Source organism: Aythya ferina (genome assembly GCF_964211825.1).
Source record: "Aythya ferina genome assembly, chromosome: 6".
Taxonomy (NCBI): domain Eukaryota; kingdom Metazoa; phylum Chordata; class Aves; order Anseriformes; family Anatidae; genus Aythya; species Aythya ferina.
This window is the reverse complement of record NC_140303.1, coordinates 7,074,746-7,089,158: the sequence shown is the minus strand read 5'-3', so window position 1 is coordinate 7,089,158 and position 14,413 is coordinate 7,074,746. Positions and strand designations below refer to the sequence as shown.

At 42.7% G+C, this 14,413-nt stretch overlaps 1 protein-coding gene across 6 annotated transcripts in view; it reads left to right on the top strand.

Annotated features, from left to right (window-relative positions):
• Positions 1 to 14,413, top strand: part of GULP1 (GULP PTB domain containing engulfment adaptor 1) — a 154,148-nt gene that overhangs the window by 25,104 nt on the left and 114,631 nt on the right. Inside the window, exon 1 of one of the 6 annotated variants that reach the window (XM_084523611.1) lies at positions 11,360 to 11,471. The exons of the other annotated variants lie outside the window; for them this stretch is intronic. The gene's annotated coding sequence lies outside the window, so the exon portion shown is untranslated. Of the gene's footprint in view, positions 1 to 11,359; positions 11,472 to 14,413 lie in introns of those variants that run through there. 6 annotated transcript variants of the gene reach the window in all.

Below are 14,413 nucleotides of genomic sequence, written 5' to 3'. Positions count from 1 at the left end.
AACAAAAAAAACAAAACAAACAAACAAACAAAAAAAACACAACACCCCCAAACTACTCAGAAATATGAGTTCTGCAGAATGAGCAGTGTATTGAAAGTCTCCTGAGCTTCAGATGAGGCTCCTAAAGATACATTTCAGCTGTAATTGTCAGTGACAGAGACATATAAATGGGCCCTTTCTGCTTGCTGTTCTCACATGAGACAGTCAGTCGGCCTTCTCATAAAAGAGTCTGTATGAGCTTCGCTTATTTGTCAATTTTTTTCTTCTGCCTTCTGCCTAAGTATAAAACCCAAAATTTCAGTACTAGCATTGTGAAAAGTGTTAGATTCATCCAGTTTGAGTGAATACTCTTCCAGTTTCTTCTTTATTGGGAAAGAAGAGAGGGGATGAATAGAAAACCGTTGTTTATATCTATATTCCCTGTTTACCCTCACTGGCATGCCAAATATCGAATGAAAAACTGCCTTGTCAGTTATTTATTTATTTATTGAACAACGCTGGTGTGATCTTATGGTTCCATAGTGCTAGGCTAATGCCCTACAAATGGTGTTCATTTCAAGCTCTGTCTTGGCATTGTTAACCCCACCTGTAGGATTAATGCAAGATTTTATTTGCTTCCCCACCTCCCTTTTGCCTTCAGTGTTAATTTACACAGTAGTACTGGGTGCTTATTATGTTCAACAAGGAAAAAAAACCCTGTTATTTTGCAAAGGAAAACCACAAATAACTCTACTAACCAGTGTACAATGATGTTACCTAACAGCCTCAATTAGCATAACACACAAAATCCAGATCAAGTACAGGAAAAGATGGGCTGCCTTAGCCTTGGATTTGCTGCTGTTGCTGTATTTTATGGTGATGGGTTCATTTGGCAGGTCTGCCAGACAACCGAGACTCAAATGGTTAAAGAATAAATTCTCAGTTTTAATCTTTTTCAAGGAAAAAAAAGAACGTTTGGAACCAAAGTAGTAATTAGTTTGAAGCGGCACAGATTAGCCCCACTTAGAGTGGAATTTAATTATTTGAAAGCAATTAAATTAACAGAAACGGAGTCTGCTGAGCTTGGGTGGGGGAGGGTTGAGAGCTGGGTTTTGTGCCGAAATCCATCGGTGAACACGCTCCCCGCTTCGGATGTCAGTGAGAGAAGCACAGGGCTTTTATCTCGCAGTTTGGTACCATGCGAAGACAGCAAGCTATGGGGCCAGGGGGACTGCTCCCTGCCTGGGTTAGGGTATGCACAGCTGGCTTTGGGTTCGCTGCCAGACTTCCAGGTGAAGCAGCCATATACCCTTTCTTCCCCCCAAACTGATGCTGCAGCTGTTGCTTTTGGGTTTTGGCATGTGAAGTGCAGCGTGTCCTATCTCCAGTGGGTGGGTGCCTTAGGTTTCAAACCACATTGCTGTCCTGAGCTCTGAAGAATCCCTTGGATGTGTGGGACTTAAACTGTTTTTCTGTAGGGACAGTAGGTTTGCATTTTGCAGCTCTAGTAAAGAGTAATCTGACTCTGTCTGAAAATCTTATGTGAATTTGCAATGTGGTTTTGGCATATACTTTAAAAGGAGGAAAGTAGGTTCGGATTGGTGTGTTTCCAGTGCTAGGCCATTTTAAAATTCACGGCTCATCTTTTCAAATTCCTCTTGCCATCTTTTCACTAAGCAAATTACCGGTGTGTGCTAGTCAGCCAGCCAGACTGTGGCAAAACAGTCAGCAAAGGGGCCCAAAGTGATCAAGCCATCCGTAACGTATTACGAAACCCTCTGCGTTCTGGTGGCCGCAAGAATGAAGCTGGAATGTAAACTGCATGTGAAAGAGCAGAGCCCAGCTGGCCCTGTTGCTGCTCGGAAACTTACTGAGCTGTTTTCAACCCAGAAGGCCAACTTGTAGGGGAGTGGTGACCCCAGCCTTCCTCCTTAGCCTCTTACGTGTCAGGGTGGGAAGGACAAAAAAGGCTTTTCCTGACATCTTCCATCTTCTGGACTGGGTTTGTACAAGGATCTGGTAATCCTCCAGCCATCGATGTTATTCTCCCTTTTCCTTGGTGAGAAGGGGACTAGGATCCTAGGGGTGCACCTACTTTTTACTGCCTGGTTGGGGAACCTGGCCATGTCACTGTGGAGTTTTGTAGCAGCCTCCTTCCAGCAGTACGGGCACTGCTTCCAGCACCAGGTGCTGAAGCGTTGACCTGTTGGGCTTTATTCAGTGCAATCATAGGTAGACAAAAGCTGCATTTGTAGGCTTTTTTATTTACTAGCTGCAAATAACCCTACTCTGCAATTTGTTTATTTCACTGTGAATGAAAGAGCGGATGTTTTGATTTGAAAAGGGAATCTTATTTACGAGGCAGAGTACAGACAAGCTGCGGGAGGAACGCCTCCTTGTTAAGGAGCGGCCCCGCCAGCCCATCTTGCAGGAGGCAGTTCTGGGGCACAGCAGTACCCTGGCGGGGTTTTGTACTGGTGACAAATGTGCAGGTATTTTTAGAAGGGCTTCCAAAGGGCACCCTGCTGTGTGTCAGTGTGTTTCTGGTCCCGTGTTATCGGTGTGTTCCCAGCTCTGCCCTCCTCGTGTTTCAAGTTGACAGCCTGCCTTTATCGGCTCCTCATGAACCCCTGACTGGCGCGGCGAACGGGAGGCTGGGCGATGACAGAGCTGGCTTTCCACCTCAGTTTCCTTCTAAATGGCATCAAACAGCAATTGCTTTCGTTTTGCACCACAGGAAGAGCAAGATACAGAGTTAGGGTGGTTTGCTCTTTCCCCGTGTCGTGTGGGTGGGACTGATGGAACAGAGCCAGAAGAATTTGGCAACGTATCAGACTGTAAAGAGAATAATCTGTTTCTTCTGATGATGGATGGCACTTGGAAGGCAGCTGAGCCTGAAAGCCATTTCTCGTGCTAAGACTCTGTGATGTGCAGGTCAGCATTTGAACAAATGCAAGCCTTTAAGTGCAAGCTAATAGCTTGGCAGGTTGTGCCTGACATGCAGTGAGCAATTCCAGTTTAATTCCTGAGCATCTGTGGGGTTTTTCTGCTTTTCTCTTTTTTTTTTTTTTTTTTTTTTTTTTTTTGGTGGATTGTAACATCCAGTATTTTTAATATTTTCTGAATTGCACGATGACTTGTTTTGAAGTTCAGAAGTACCTTAAAGAAGACTCAGCTAATAAGGAAATCTATTTTTGTTTCATAATATATTAAACTGCTTTAAAGTCTTGAGAGTCATTTTATTTAACTGCTGTTAAAGTGTAGGTTAAAAAACATATTTCAGCTTATTACCACAGCTGAGCAGGTGTTACAATCCTGGCCCCTCTTTTTGCTAGGGGCCCTTGATAGTAGCAAACTGACAGCTTGCTGGGACAGAGCATCTCTGTGCACTGTCTTCAAAGCACTGGCTGTGCAACACTGACAGTGAGATCTGACGGGAAAGTCTGTAGTGGAGAAAAGTCACATCCGTACAGGGTACCAGTTGTAAGAGAAGCTTCCAGCCTAATTTGACAGGTGACAGTCTTCGCTGCTGGAGATCTGGTAGTGTCATATTGGCTCTGGTTTTAACAGAGTTCTGTATGGAAGACTGCTGGTGGAAAGGCTTCCTGATAAATATCCAAATACTGAACTTCACCTCGGAGTTTCAAAGCTGGATCTTGAAGAAATCTAATCTTTGAAAAGCTGCTTTTATTTGGAGTTAGAGTATTAAGATACAAGAAGAGTTTTGTATTGAATAGCCAATTGATATGCTATCTATATAAACAAGAATGTCCAAAAACATTCATGTCGCATTGTACATGTCTTAATGGCGCAGGAACGGTCTGTCCCCACGTGCCCAAAGACGAGCTGGCGGGGAAGAAGACCGGCCTGGCTCAACAGAGAATGGTGGCTTGATCTTAGGAGGAAAAAGAGGGTTTATAAGCTTTGGAAAAGTGGGCAGGCCACTAAGGAGGACTTTAAAGAAGTAGCGAGGCTGTGCAGGGACAAAATTAGAAAGGCCAAAGCTCATCTGGAGCTCAATCTGGCTACTGCCGTTAAAGATAACAAAAAACGTTTCTATAAATACATCAACACAAAAAGGAGGACTAAGGAGAATCTCCATCCTTTACTGGATGCGGGGGGAAACTTAGTTACAAGAGATGAGGAAAAGGCGGAGGTGCTCAATGCCTTCTTTGCCTCAGTCTTTAGCGGCAATACCGGATGTTCTCTGGATACCCAGTACCCTGAGCTGGTGGAAGGGGATGGGGAGCAGGATGTGGCCCTCATTATCCATGAAGAACTGGTTGGTGACCTACTACGGCACTTAGATGTGCACAAGTCGATGGGGCCAGATGGGATCCACCCAAGGGTACTGAGGGAACTGGCAGAGGAGCTGGCCAAGCCGCTGTCCATCATTTATCAACAGTCCTGGCTATCGGGGGAGGTCCCAATCGACTGGCGGCTAGCAAACGTGACGCCCATCTACAAGAAGGGCCGGAGGGCAGACCCAGGAAACTACAGGCCTGTCAGTTTGACCTCAGTGCCAGGAAAGCTCATGGAGCAGATCCTCCTGAGAGTCATCATGCAGCACTTGCAGGGGAAGCAGGCGATCAGGCCCAGTCAGCATGGCTTTATGAAAGGCAGGTCATGCCTGACGAACCTGATCTCCTTCTATGACAGAGTGACGCGCTGGGTGGATGAGGGAAAGGCTGTGGATGTGGTCTACCTTGACTTCAGCAAGGCTTTTGACACCGTCTCCCACAGCATTCTCCTCAAGAAACTGGCTGCTCTTGGCTTGGACTGGCGCACGCTTCGTTGGGTTAGAAACTGGCTGGATAGCCGGGCCCAAAGAGTCGTGGTGAATGGAGCCAAGTCCAGTTGGAGGCCAGTCACTAGTGGCGTCCCCCAGGGCTCGGTGCTGGGGCCGGTCCTCTTTAATATCTTCATCGATGATCTGGACGAGGGCATCGAGTGCACCCTCAGTAAGTTTGCAGATGACACCAAGCTATGCGCGTGTGTCAATCTGCTTGAGGGTAGGAAAGCTCTGCAGGAGGATCTGGATAGGCTGGACCGATGGGCTGAGGTCAACTGCATGAAGTTCAACAAGGCCAAGTGCTGGGTCCTGCACCTGGGCCGCAATAACCCCAAGCAGAGCTACAGGCTGGGAGAGGAATGGTTGGAGAGCTGCCAGGCAGAGAAGGACCTGGGAGTATTGGTGGATAGTCGGCTGAATATGAGCCAGCAGTGTGCTCAGGTGGCCAAGAAGGCCAACGGCATCCTGGCTTGTATCAGGATTGGTGTGACCAGAAGGGCTAGGGAGGTGATCATCCCCCTGTACTCGGCTCTGGTGAGGCCGCACCTCGAGTACTGTGTTCAGTTTTGGGCCCCTCGCTACAAGAAGGACATCGAGGTGCTTGAGCGGGTGCAGAGAAGGGCAACGAAGCTGGTGAGGAGTCTGGAGAACAAGTCCTCCGAGGAGTGGCTGAGGGAGCTGGGCTTGTTCAGCCTGGAGAAGAGGAGGCTCAGGGGCGACCTTATCGCTCTTTATAGGTACCTCAAGGGAGGCTGTAGCGAGGTGGGGGTTGGCCTGTTCTCCCACGTGCCTGGTGACAGGACGAGGGAGAATGGGCTTAAGTTGAGCCAGGGGAGTTTTAGGTTAGATGTTAGGAAGAACTTCTTCACTGAAAGGGTTGTGAGGCACTGGAACAGGCTGCCCAGGGAAGTGGTGGAGTCACCATCCGTGGAGGTCTTTAAAAGACGTTTAGATGTAGAGCTTAGGGAAATGGTTTAGTGGGGACTGTTAGCGTTAGGTCAGAGGTTGGACTCGATGACCTTGAGGTCTCTTCCAACCTAGAAATTCTGTGATTCTGTGATTCTGTACAATTTGGATTTTTCTCCTAGGAGACAAAGCTGTGAGACTGCATGTTATTTACTGCTCTGTGAATACAGAAAATTCTTGTCTTTAAACTGTTTTTGGTGATGTTAAGTGCTGTACTGTCTTCTACTTAAAGGATTAGGCTTTGGTAACTGTTCTCGCTGTGACAATGTAAAGTTACTAGCTAAAACCTGTTGACTGCACAAGTAGGCTTTGTGAGATTGCATTCTTTAAGCAGTAGAAGCTTGACAATAAATACATTTATTTTAGTGTCTGAAGCTCACGGTTATCCACTTGGTTTTTATTTGATAATCACAAAGCTGGAGTTTGGTTTTACAAGAACATATTGACAGAGTAATCATGAATGCAACCTTTTCATCTTTATAAAAGTATAAATAGCCAATATATGTATTTTTCAAGACATAGACATGTTTGTATCTTCATACATGTTCACTATATGCAGTTTTCTTAGGAATATGTAAGATCAGCAATGCATATAGATGCAATAAAGCATTTAGGAACATCGAGTCTTTTGATTTCCTTACCATCCATGAAGATACATAGTATTCTTGTAGCATGCATTCAAATTCCAGCTTTAATTCGATAAAACAACAGCATATGGTGGTTACTACTTAGCATATCAGGTCTGTGCAGGGTAACAATCTGTTTCAGGTTCCATATTCTGCTCTTCTTGTGACTTCAGTAATTGCCTGATGTCATGATAGGAGTTGAGTACTTCTTCACTCCTGGGAAGCATTATTTTTATGGATCTTAATTCTGAATGTAGAAAACATGTTCCTGTCAGTCTGTTTACCCATATCTGGATGTTACAAGGACAGCTAAGTAAATGTTGCAAGGTATTTGTATCCTGTTGTAACTGTGATCCTATAAAATCTTGTGACAGTCCAGGCTAGGGTGTTTTCTGTATGCAGATCCAGGTGTCTGCACAGAGAAGCAGGAGTTGGTTTTGTCCTCACGTATTTGTTCAGCACAAGTTGGATAATAGTGGCTTACATCACTTAGCCTGAAAAAGACAATTTAGCTGAATGCCAGACACAGTTCAGTGTTCACTCTACAGTTATTCAAGATATCCGGTTAGTAATTGAACACGCTGGTGTGATTTAATCAAGTAATGTAAAAAATATATGTCCCCCAAATCAGGGGACTGCCAATCTTGTTTATTAGAACCTTGCTCATTCTTATCTCCAGAAATGTATTGATCAGATGAGCACGAGGCATTCAGAAATAATGCAACTATTGATCATGTAGGAGAGATCAGGCAAAAATTATAGATCCGAATACCTTTTGTGTAGAACCGTTATGCCCATGGTGGGAAGTTGTCAGCTCTGGAAACTTAATTGGTTTATGGGAAATAAATGGTGAATAATGCCAGATTAACAGCCAGTAGGTTGCTTACAATACGGATGTCAACCTCCACAGAACGTAGAAATTATGAACATGTTCATGTTTTATGTGCAAAATTATGTTCCCTTTAGAAGTCAAGTAAAAATCTAGATTGTATTCGCCAAATTCAGAATGACCCTTGTTGTGTTTTTTTTTCTTTTGCTCTGCACTTGAAAGACAGAGTGACACTGCCAGGTTTTAAGCAAGACAGCAACAGATGGATGATGCTATATATAATTTCCATTCAATTCAAGTTTACTAAAATCTTTAGAATTTCCCTCTGATTTTCAGAAAGCAAATCCCATACAAGGAGAAAGGAACATGACAAGTTCATACCAATTGGTTTTCATAATTCCACCTTTAGTTAAATTGATGCTCCAGACTTAGACTTTTTGCTCATGTTGTGATGTTTTCTTCTCGGGCAGTTAGGCCAAGCTGTGTTATCTGATCAAGCAATCAAGCGGCATAAGGCATGCAGTTGCCTACCAAGAACTCACTTGGCATTGCCGTACCATTACTCAGTGTGATTGGGTGTACTAGTTCTGCCCTAATTTTATAAACGAAAAGGATGTTGGCTACCTACTTGTGCCAAGTCCTAACTTAGCCAAATGTTACCTAAAGATTATGAAAATCACTGTTTTGTTTTGCATTTGCACCCAATGCTTTCTGCAAGTGTTGTTTCAGATACTAGATATGAATTGGGTAAGAAGCTGTGTGTGAGTGCATTTGTTGCCTAGAAATAGTCCTCATTTGTCTTCTGCGGTGTCTTAGTATGGTTGGCATTTTTCCTAGCTGCAGCTGTGTGTGCTGGGACGTGGCTGTGTGCCCACACTCTGAATTTGACAGTCCCAAGCCATTTTTCCTGTCAGTTCAAGGTTTTTTTCCAAGGTAAAACCCCCATTGTTCACCAGCCTTATTGCGAGTCTTCCTGGAAAGTTATGAGGAAGGAATGTGTTGGCTTTTAGCAACTTTGTTCTCAGAGACTTCGAAAAGCTGTACTCGCAGGCGGTGGCATGGGCGGTCGGTCACCCTGTGTCCCCTTGTGGCAGATAATGGATGCTTGTCCTGCTGTGCAGAAGTGCCTATGGGAAAACATACTGACCTGTTGCAGCGGAGAGTGAGTGGGTGCCGTATCCAGACTGTCTTGACAAGAAGTGCCCATTTCTTTCTGCTTCTGTGAAAGAAGAGTTCATCCATAACAGAATTACAACAGGAGAAAGCTGTAAACCGGTGTAGTTAAAATAATTTACTGTGAGATCTCGGTAGGGACAATGACAAAACAACAGAACCCTTGCCTAGACTGTCATAATTACTTTGTGTTAGACCCATATAATCTGATAGCTGTCCTGGGAGGAGGAAAAAGAAAGTTGGCGTTGAGCAAAGTGTTTTATGTTTAAACCATAAAGAGATTTTGGATTTCTTCAAAATAGTTGGCACTAGCCAAAATATTTTGTTGCACAGAACCTTTCACAGGGATAAGTGGTTTTGAGTTGAAGACCTTACTTTCTACCTAAATCCAGAGGCTTAGCCTAGGAAACTCTAGTCAGCTGACTATCTTAATGAGTATTTTCGGTAATGCAGGTGAAGTAGGTCATTATTCCTTAATTCTGGAAGAAGATTATTTCTGTTTTTTAGGTTTTGTTGTTGAATTTTTTTGTCATCTGTGCTACAGTTTCTTCAGTTACCTGATTATTTTGTAGGTACGTATAAAGCTCCAAATCACTCGGTCAGTTAGACTGCTGGCTAGGTTCTTGTTTCAGGGTGGCTAATAGGGTTAAGTGCTCTGTGGTGGCAGCAGTGGCTCAAAACGTGTTAAATGGCTGAGGAGGTAGGCATCACTTTGGCAAAGGGAACTTGAAATTAGAGGCAATTCCCATAGAGTATCTCCCTAAGTTGCTAAGTGTGGCAGGATTTCCTTTGACCGGTGCTTTCAGCCATGTGGAGTAAGGGATGCTAGCTGTACGTTGGCTGGACTCCTCGCTGGAAGGACTGTACACAGTGTTCAACCTGGCAGAGAGCTCTGAGAAAACCAGCAAGCAGGAAGACTTGGTAATGATGTGGCCAACTTCACTGGACTGGCCTACAGCAAAGGAGTGGCAGATTGCTTGAAATACTGCATGGGATAAATAGGTCCCAGGGAGCAAAGATACAGGCTTCTACAAGACAGGGTTACGGAAGATAACTGCTGTACAACATCACTGCTGCTCACCAAGCCTAACCCATGTCTGAAACTGTTCTGGTAAGGACAGAGGGGGGAAAACAAAACAAAACAAAACAAACAAACAAACAAAAAACAACAAAAAACACATTTTCTTCTTTCTGTGTATATAAAGACATATATAAAGACATTTGAAGAAGCCACAAAATAATTGTCTTCCAAATAACTATGCAAACTTGAGATCTACACTATACTTTTGTATGTACTGATATTTTGTCTGGTTTCTGGCAATACCTAGCAGAGAAATCATTTAGTGCTGCATCCCTGCTGATTAGCATAGATCTCTCCCCTTGTAGTAGTAGGAATAACAGCAAGAAATGAAACAAAATTTGTTTTCTTATCAGAGTAATTACTCTTATTGTAACCTCACTAGGTAACATGGTTTAAATTTAGCACTTGACGCCCCCAAATTTCTTGTCTTACCTGCCACAGTTAAAATTGTCTTTTTTCGGTGCTAGACATTCTCTATCCTTATGGAAATTAAGGCTGGGATTTGCTTTCTCTTTTTATAAAGAGAAGGTTTATAATTGTAATTTCAAGGGTACTTTAATACCAAATTTTGGAGCCATGGATTTTTGTGAACTCAAGTGTCCATACAAAGAATCCCAGGGCTTGCACAGTGTGCAATGCTTTTAGAAACCCTGGGCTGCTTTATCAAAAAAACAGCTATTAGCTGCAGTTAAGAGGACACAAGTGAAATATTCCCTCTCTCTCAAGGCTGCATATGCAATGTAACAAGAACTCCATACATTACAAAACGTGAAATCCCAGGGTTGCTAACAAAAAAAAAAAAAAAAAGGCTTCCATACTAGTTTGGCATCTCCTTTGGAATTTTTTGAGAAGTTACATGTTTAGGTAATAAAAAAATTATGCTTGTGTATTTGGAATTGCTTGGGGGTAAATGAGGAGTGAAAATGTATCAATTGTTAATTGAAAGCGAAATAGCTCTATGTGCAGCAAAGTTACTTAAACAGGCAATTGTTTTGGCCCATCAATTCTTCTTGCTATGCAGTAAGACTTGGATAACAACCATGGAACACCTCTTCTGTCATTTGTACAGTCTGAGAAGAGAAACATCTTCTAAACCCAGTCGCTTTTTTCTCTGACAATGCTGTTCTGAAAAAGATCAGGAATAGAGGGAGGCGAGGTGAAACAATAGAGCGCTGCTACAATGTGGAAGGCTTCATGAGCCCTCATCCCCCTCACATCATCATCCCCCTCTGTTCTTAAAAGTAAGCAGCAGCCTGAAGTTCGCAGTCATGGTGTGTTTGTTTCCGTTTTTGTAGAAAGTGCATGCATCTTCTGATTTCCTTAAAAGAAGCTTATTAGGGTCCAGTATCATCAAGGTGAAAGGAATCTTGGCAGCTGCATCTGAGCAGGAATTGTTATCTGAAGTTTCCCTGATGGCATGTTTCATGCTGTTTAGTTGCTAGATCTTCGTGTTCTGCCAACAAATGTGAAGTTTATATTCCAAACTGCTTTCTTTCTAAGAGAAAAGTGTTGGTATTTTTGTTTCATAATGGCATAGCAGATAGGTTTCGTAAGTGGCATGCAAGTACTGTGGCCACTTCACTTCTAACAGGTATGTTATGACAAGTTTGATGATGTAGGAAACAACGGAGCTGGAATTAAATTTAATGCACTTGTTGCTCTCTCAAAATCTAGTTTGGGTCTCTGTCAGCCTTATGTAAGAGGTGTTAAATGCAACAGGTGATCTACAGCAGGCGGTACTGCTGACTATGCTGACATTCAAAATTTACATGCTCCTGCCTCACAAGTCTCAGCTGAGCCAGCTGCTTTGTAAACTACATTTATTTGAGTATTTTCCTTTGTTTAGTGTCCTCCAGAAGCTATCAGTAACTTTTTTTTTTCAGACCCTTTCAGGTGACTGTGAGCTGTTCTGATGCTTCTGGTTGTATCAGCATTTATCTCCACCAGGAAAGTTTTGGTACCTGCTCAGTCACCTACATCTGAAATAGCTGTCCTCCAAGGAGCTTTCTGTGTTCTGTGACACCTGTGAGTCTGGATCATATGCGTGTTGTCAGTCTTGACTGTTTGGAGGAGGTGGTGAATGATGTAACAGTAGTAGGGAGAATGAGGTGAAATATAAGTGATGGAATAGGAGATCTCTACTTTGCCAATGTCTCAATGCAATTTGATTCTAAGGTACAGCCTGAACCATGATGACTGCCTGCAGACCAAGCTGTTTAGAAACTGGGTAACTGTAGAAAAGATCCATAACATTATGGAAAAGATTGGCAATTAGGGACTTTATGCTTATCAGAAACAAAAATGAGAAGTGCCCTTGCTGTATTGGAAAACAGTGGGTATTAATGCAGGTGCTCATTTGGAGGGAGGCATGTAACAGGAGTCAATCCCCAACGCAGGTGCTAGATAACTCACTTCAGAGACAAGGCATATGTTTTCAACTGGGAGGATGATTAATCTGTTTAACAAACTACCATCTGGGACCGGCACTGTAGCCATCCTTTGAATGTTTAAATTGAAACTGGAAGTTTTTGCCTTAGCTTTTCAGATGTGGAAATTTTAACTAAGTGAAATTTAATGGCCTTTGACAGGTACAGCAGGCAGTCTTAAATCCTTAAATCCAGGAATGCTGTCCATTCCTAGCTTTGTTTTTGGGATCTGTTGTTGGCAGATGTGTACGGAACAGTCTCCTTTGCTTAAGTGTTTTTTGCCAAAATACGATGTGATCTCGAGGTCCAGATACAAGTTGCCCAAATCACTTCAAATGCTCATCTGTTGAACGTTGTAGAAGCTTCTCCCATCTTAGTAAACACCTTCAATAGGTAGTTTCTCTTAGATTTGTGCTTCTCGCTTTTGTCATATTGTTCAAAACTCAGTCTCCTGTGTTGTTATTTGAGAAAACGGCATTTTTTAGGATCATGGCAGGTATGGATTCCTTTTGTTCTTCCTGTCCTGATAAGACATCCTACAAGAAAGGTTTGGCCTTTAACTTGCTGGTATTGTAAGTTGGTGTTATTTATGGCTTCAGGCTGCACCCAAATCTATTTTGGTGTCTTCACCAATGCATTGGGATAAAGATCTAGTAGAGCGCTCTGTCTTGTTTATTCTTAGCACTGTGGGCACTCCTCATGCTTGCAGGGTTGAAAACACAACTATGTTTTTTTACTCAGGACTTGGCAAATCTAGGGCATGGCACATCTTATGTTACTTGTAGGTTTTTTTGTGCAGTGGATCTGTTTCATTCCCACTGTATATTGTAGAAAAATTTTGATCTAAAAAGTTCTGGAGCGTTGTCATTGTTTAAATTAGCATGACCTGACTTTAATAGGCAAAATACCAAGGTAGGTGTCATAACTGTGGGCAGGTGCCCTGCCTTGTGGCAGAATGACCACTGTGATGAGACTGAGTTGTCTTCAAATGACTGTTTCAATTTTATTTCCATTGTTTTGCTGTGTGGTTGCATTCCTATTCTTGTCAAGAGCGTGTAGATCAGGGCCACCAAGTGGCAGAAGGGAGGCGCCTTCATCCCCTCTAGGACAAGCATGCCTGCTGATGGGAGGGGCATTTGCAGAGCCATTGTGACACCTGCTAAGTGCTGCATGAAGTCACAGCTCACCTAGAGCCTCAGAAACTGCAGTGAGAAGCAGAGAGCTGGCAAGACCCCAGCAGCTATGGAGTTTGGAGGGGACAAGAAAAAAATCAGCTGGTTTGCAGGCTCCCAGACCTACCACCTTGACTCAGCTAGAAGACGTTTTAGGAATGGCTGCATGGATTCAGATAGGTGCTGGCTTTGTGCTGTCCTGTTTGTGTAATAATTTTTTTCCTTGTTGTTTGTCAGGGAGGAGTGTAAGTATAAAGCAGCACACAAAACCTCTCTTCCTGATCTGTAAGTCAACGACTTCATGGACCGGAGATGAATTCTTTAGTGTTTAAGTGAACTTACCCCGATAGGGCTGCCCAGACATTTTTTTCAGTACTTGAAAGTTTTGAGCATGCAAAAAGCATAAGCTTTTATCAGTGTTAAAGCTGGAAACTCTGTGTGCCTGTGTATTGAATGCACAAAGGGAACTTCTTGTTATAATGGCATAAATACAGTTGCCAAACATCACTAGTGAGCTGTTTCTTGCAGCACGTAGGTTTAAATTGACCGCTGAAGGAGTTTTGAATATATTTCCCTGATTTCTCAGGGGTCAGCTACCTGATTAGTGGACATCTGTTCAATATTTTAGCATGGCAGTTGAAATTATTAATTATTGTATGATCCTAGGTGTCTATTCTTTAGAGCCTTGTTTGAAAAATCATGCCCTTTAAAAAAATATATAATTTGCTAAACTGTATTCCTATTATAAGTGATGGATGTAGGGGGAAAAGAGGCTCAGCAATCTCACTAGTTACACGCATTGCTGCATGCTATGTTGCTTCCAGAGAATCAGCAGGTTGCTTCAGGAATACCTCTGAAGGGACATCTCAAAAGGAAATTGAGCACAGCAATGTAAACTTGAGTGCCATTCACTTGAGTGTCATTCCATGGGACAGGAAATCTAGAGGATAACTATACTGTGAGGGGATAGAGGTATTGCAGCAGTTGTTTCATTTCATCAAAAATCAAAGCAGTTGTGATGTTCTCTGGTTCTGTGAACCATGAAAAGTGAAGTTGGACCATATTTTAAAATATGTAACAGGTTTTTGTAGAACATTGCCACAGGCATGGAAAATCCCATAGAATTAGCTCATGAACTTTGATTTTTTATATATATATATATATATATATATATATATATAAAACTTTGCAAGAATTCATTTTCATATCTGTCAGTCTCGTATATGTAAGTGCAAGTTTCAACTGGGCCTTTCAGAGGATTTGCTTATATAAACTTGGGAAGGTCATGCCTTACTTGGCTTTTGGGGTATTAGAAATCTGTGTCAGATTTACTATACTATTAGGCTTGCTCTTTTCACAAAATTCAGTT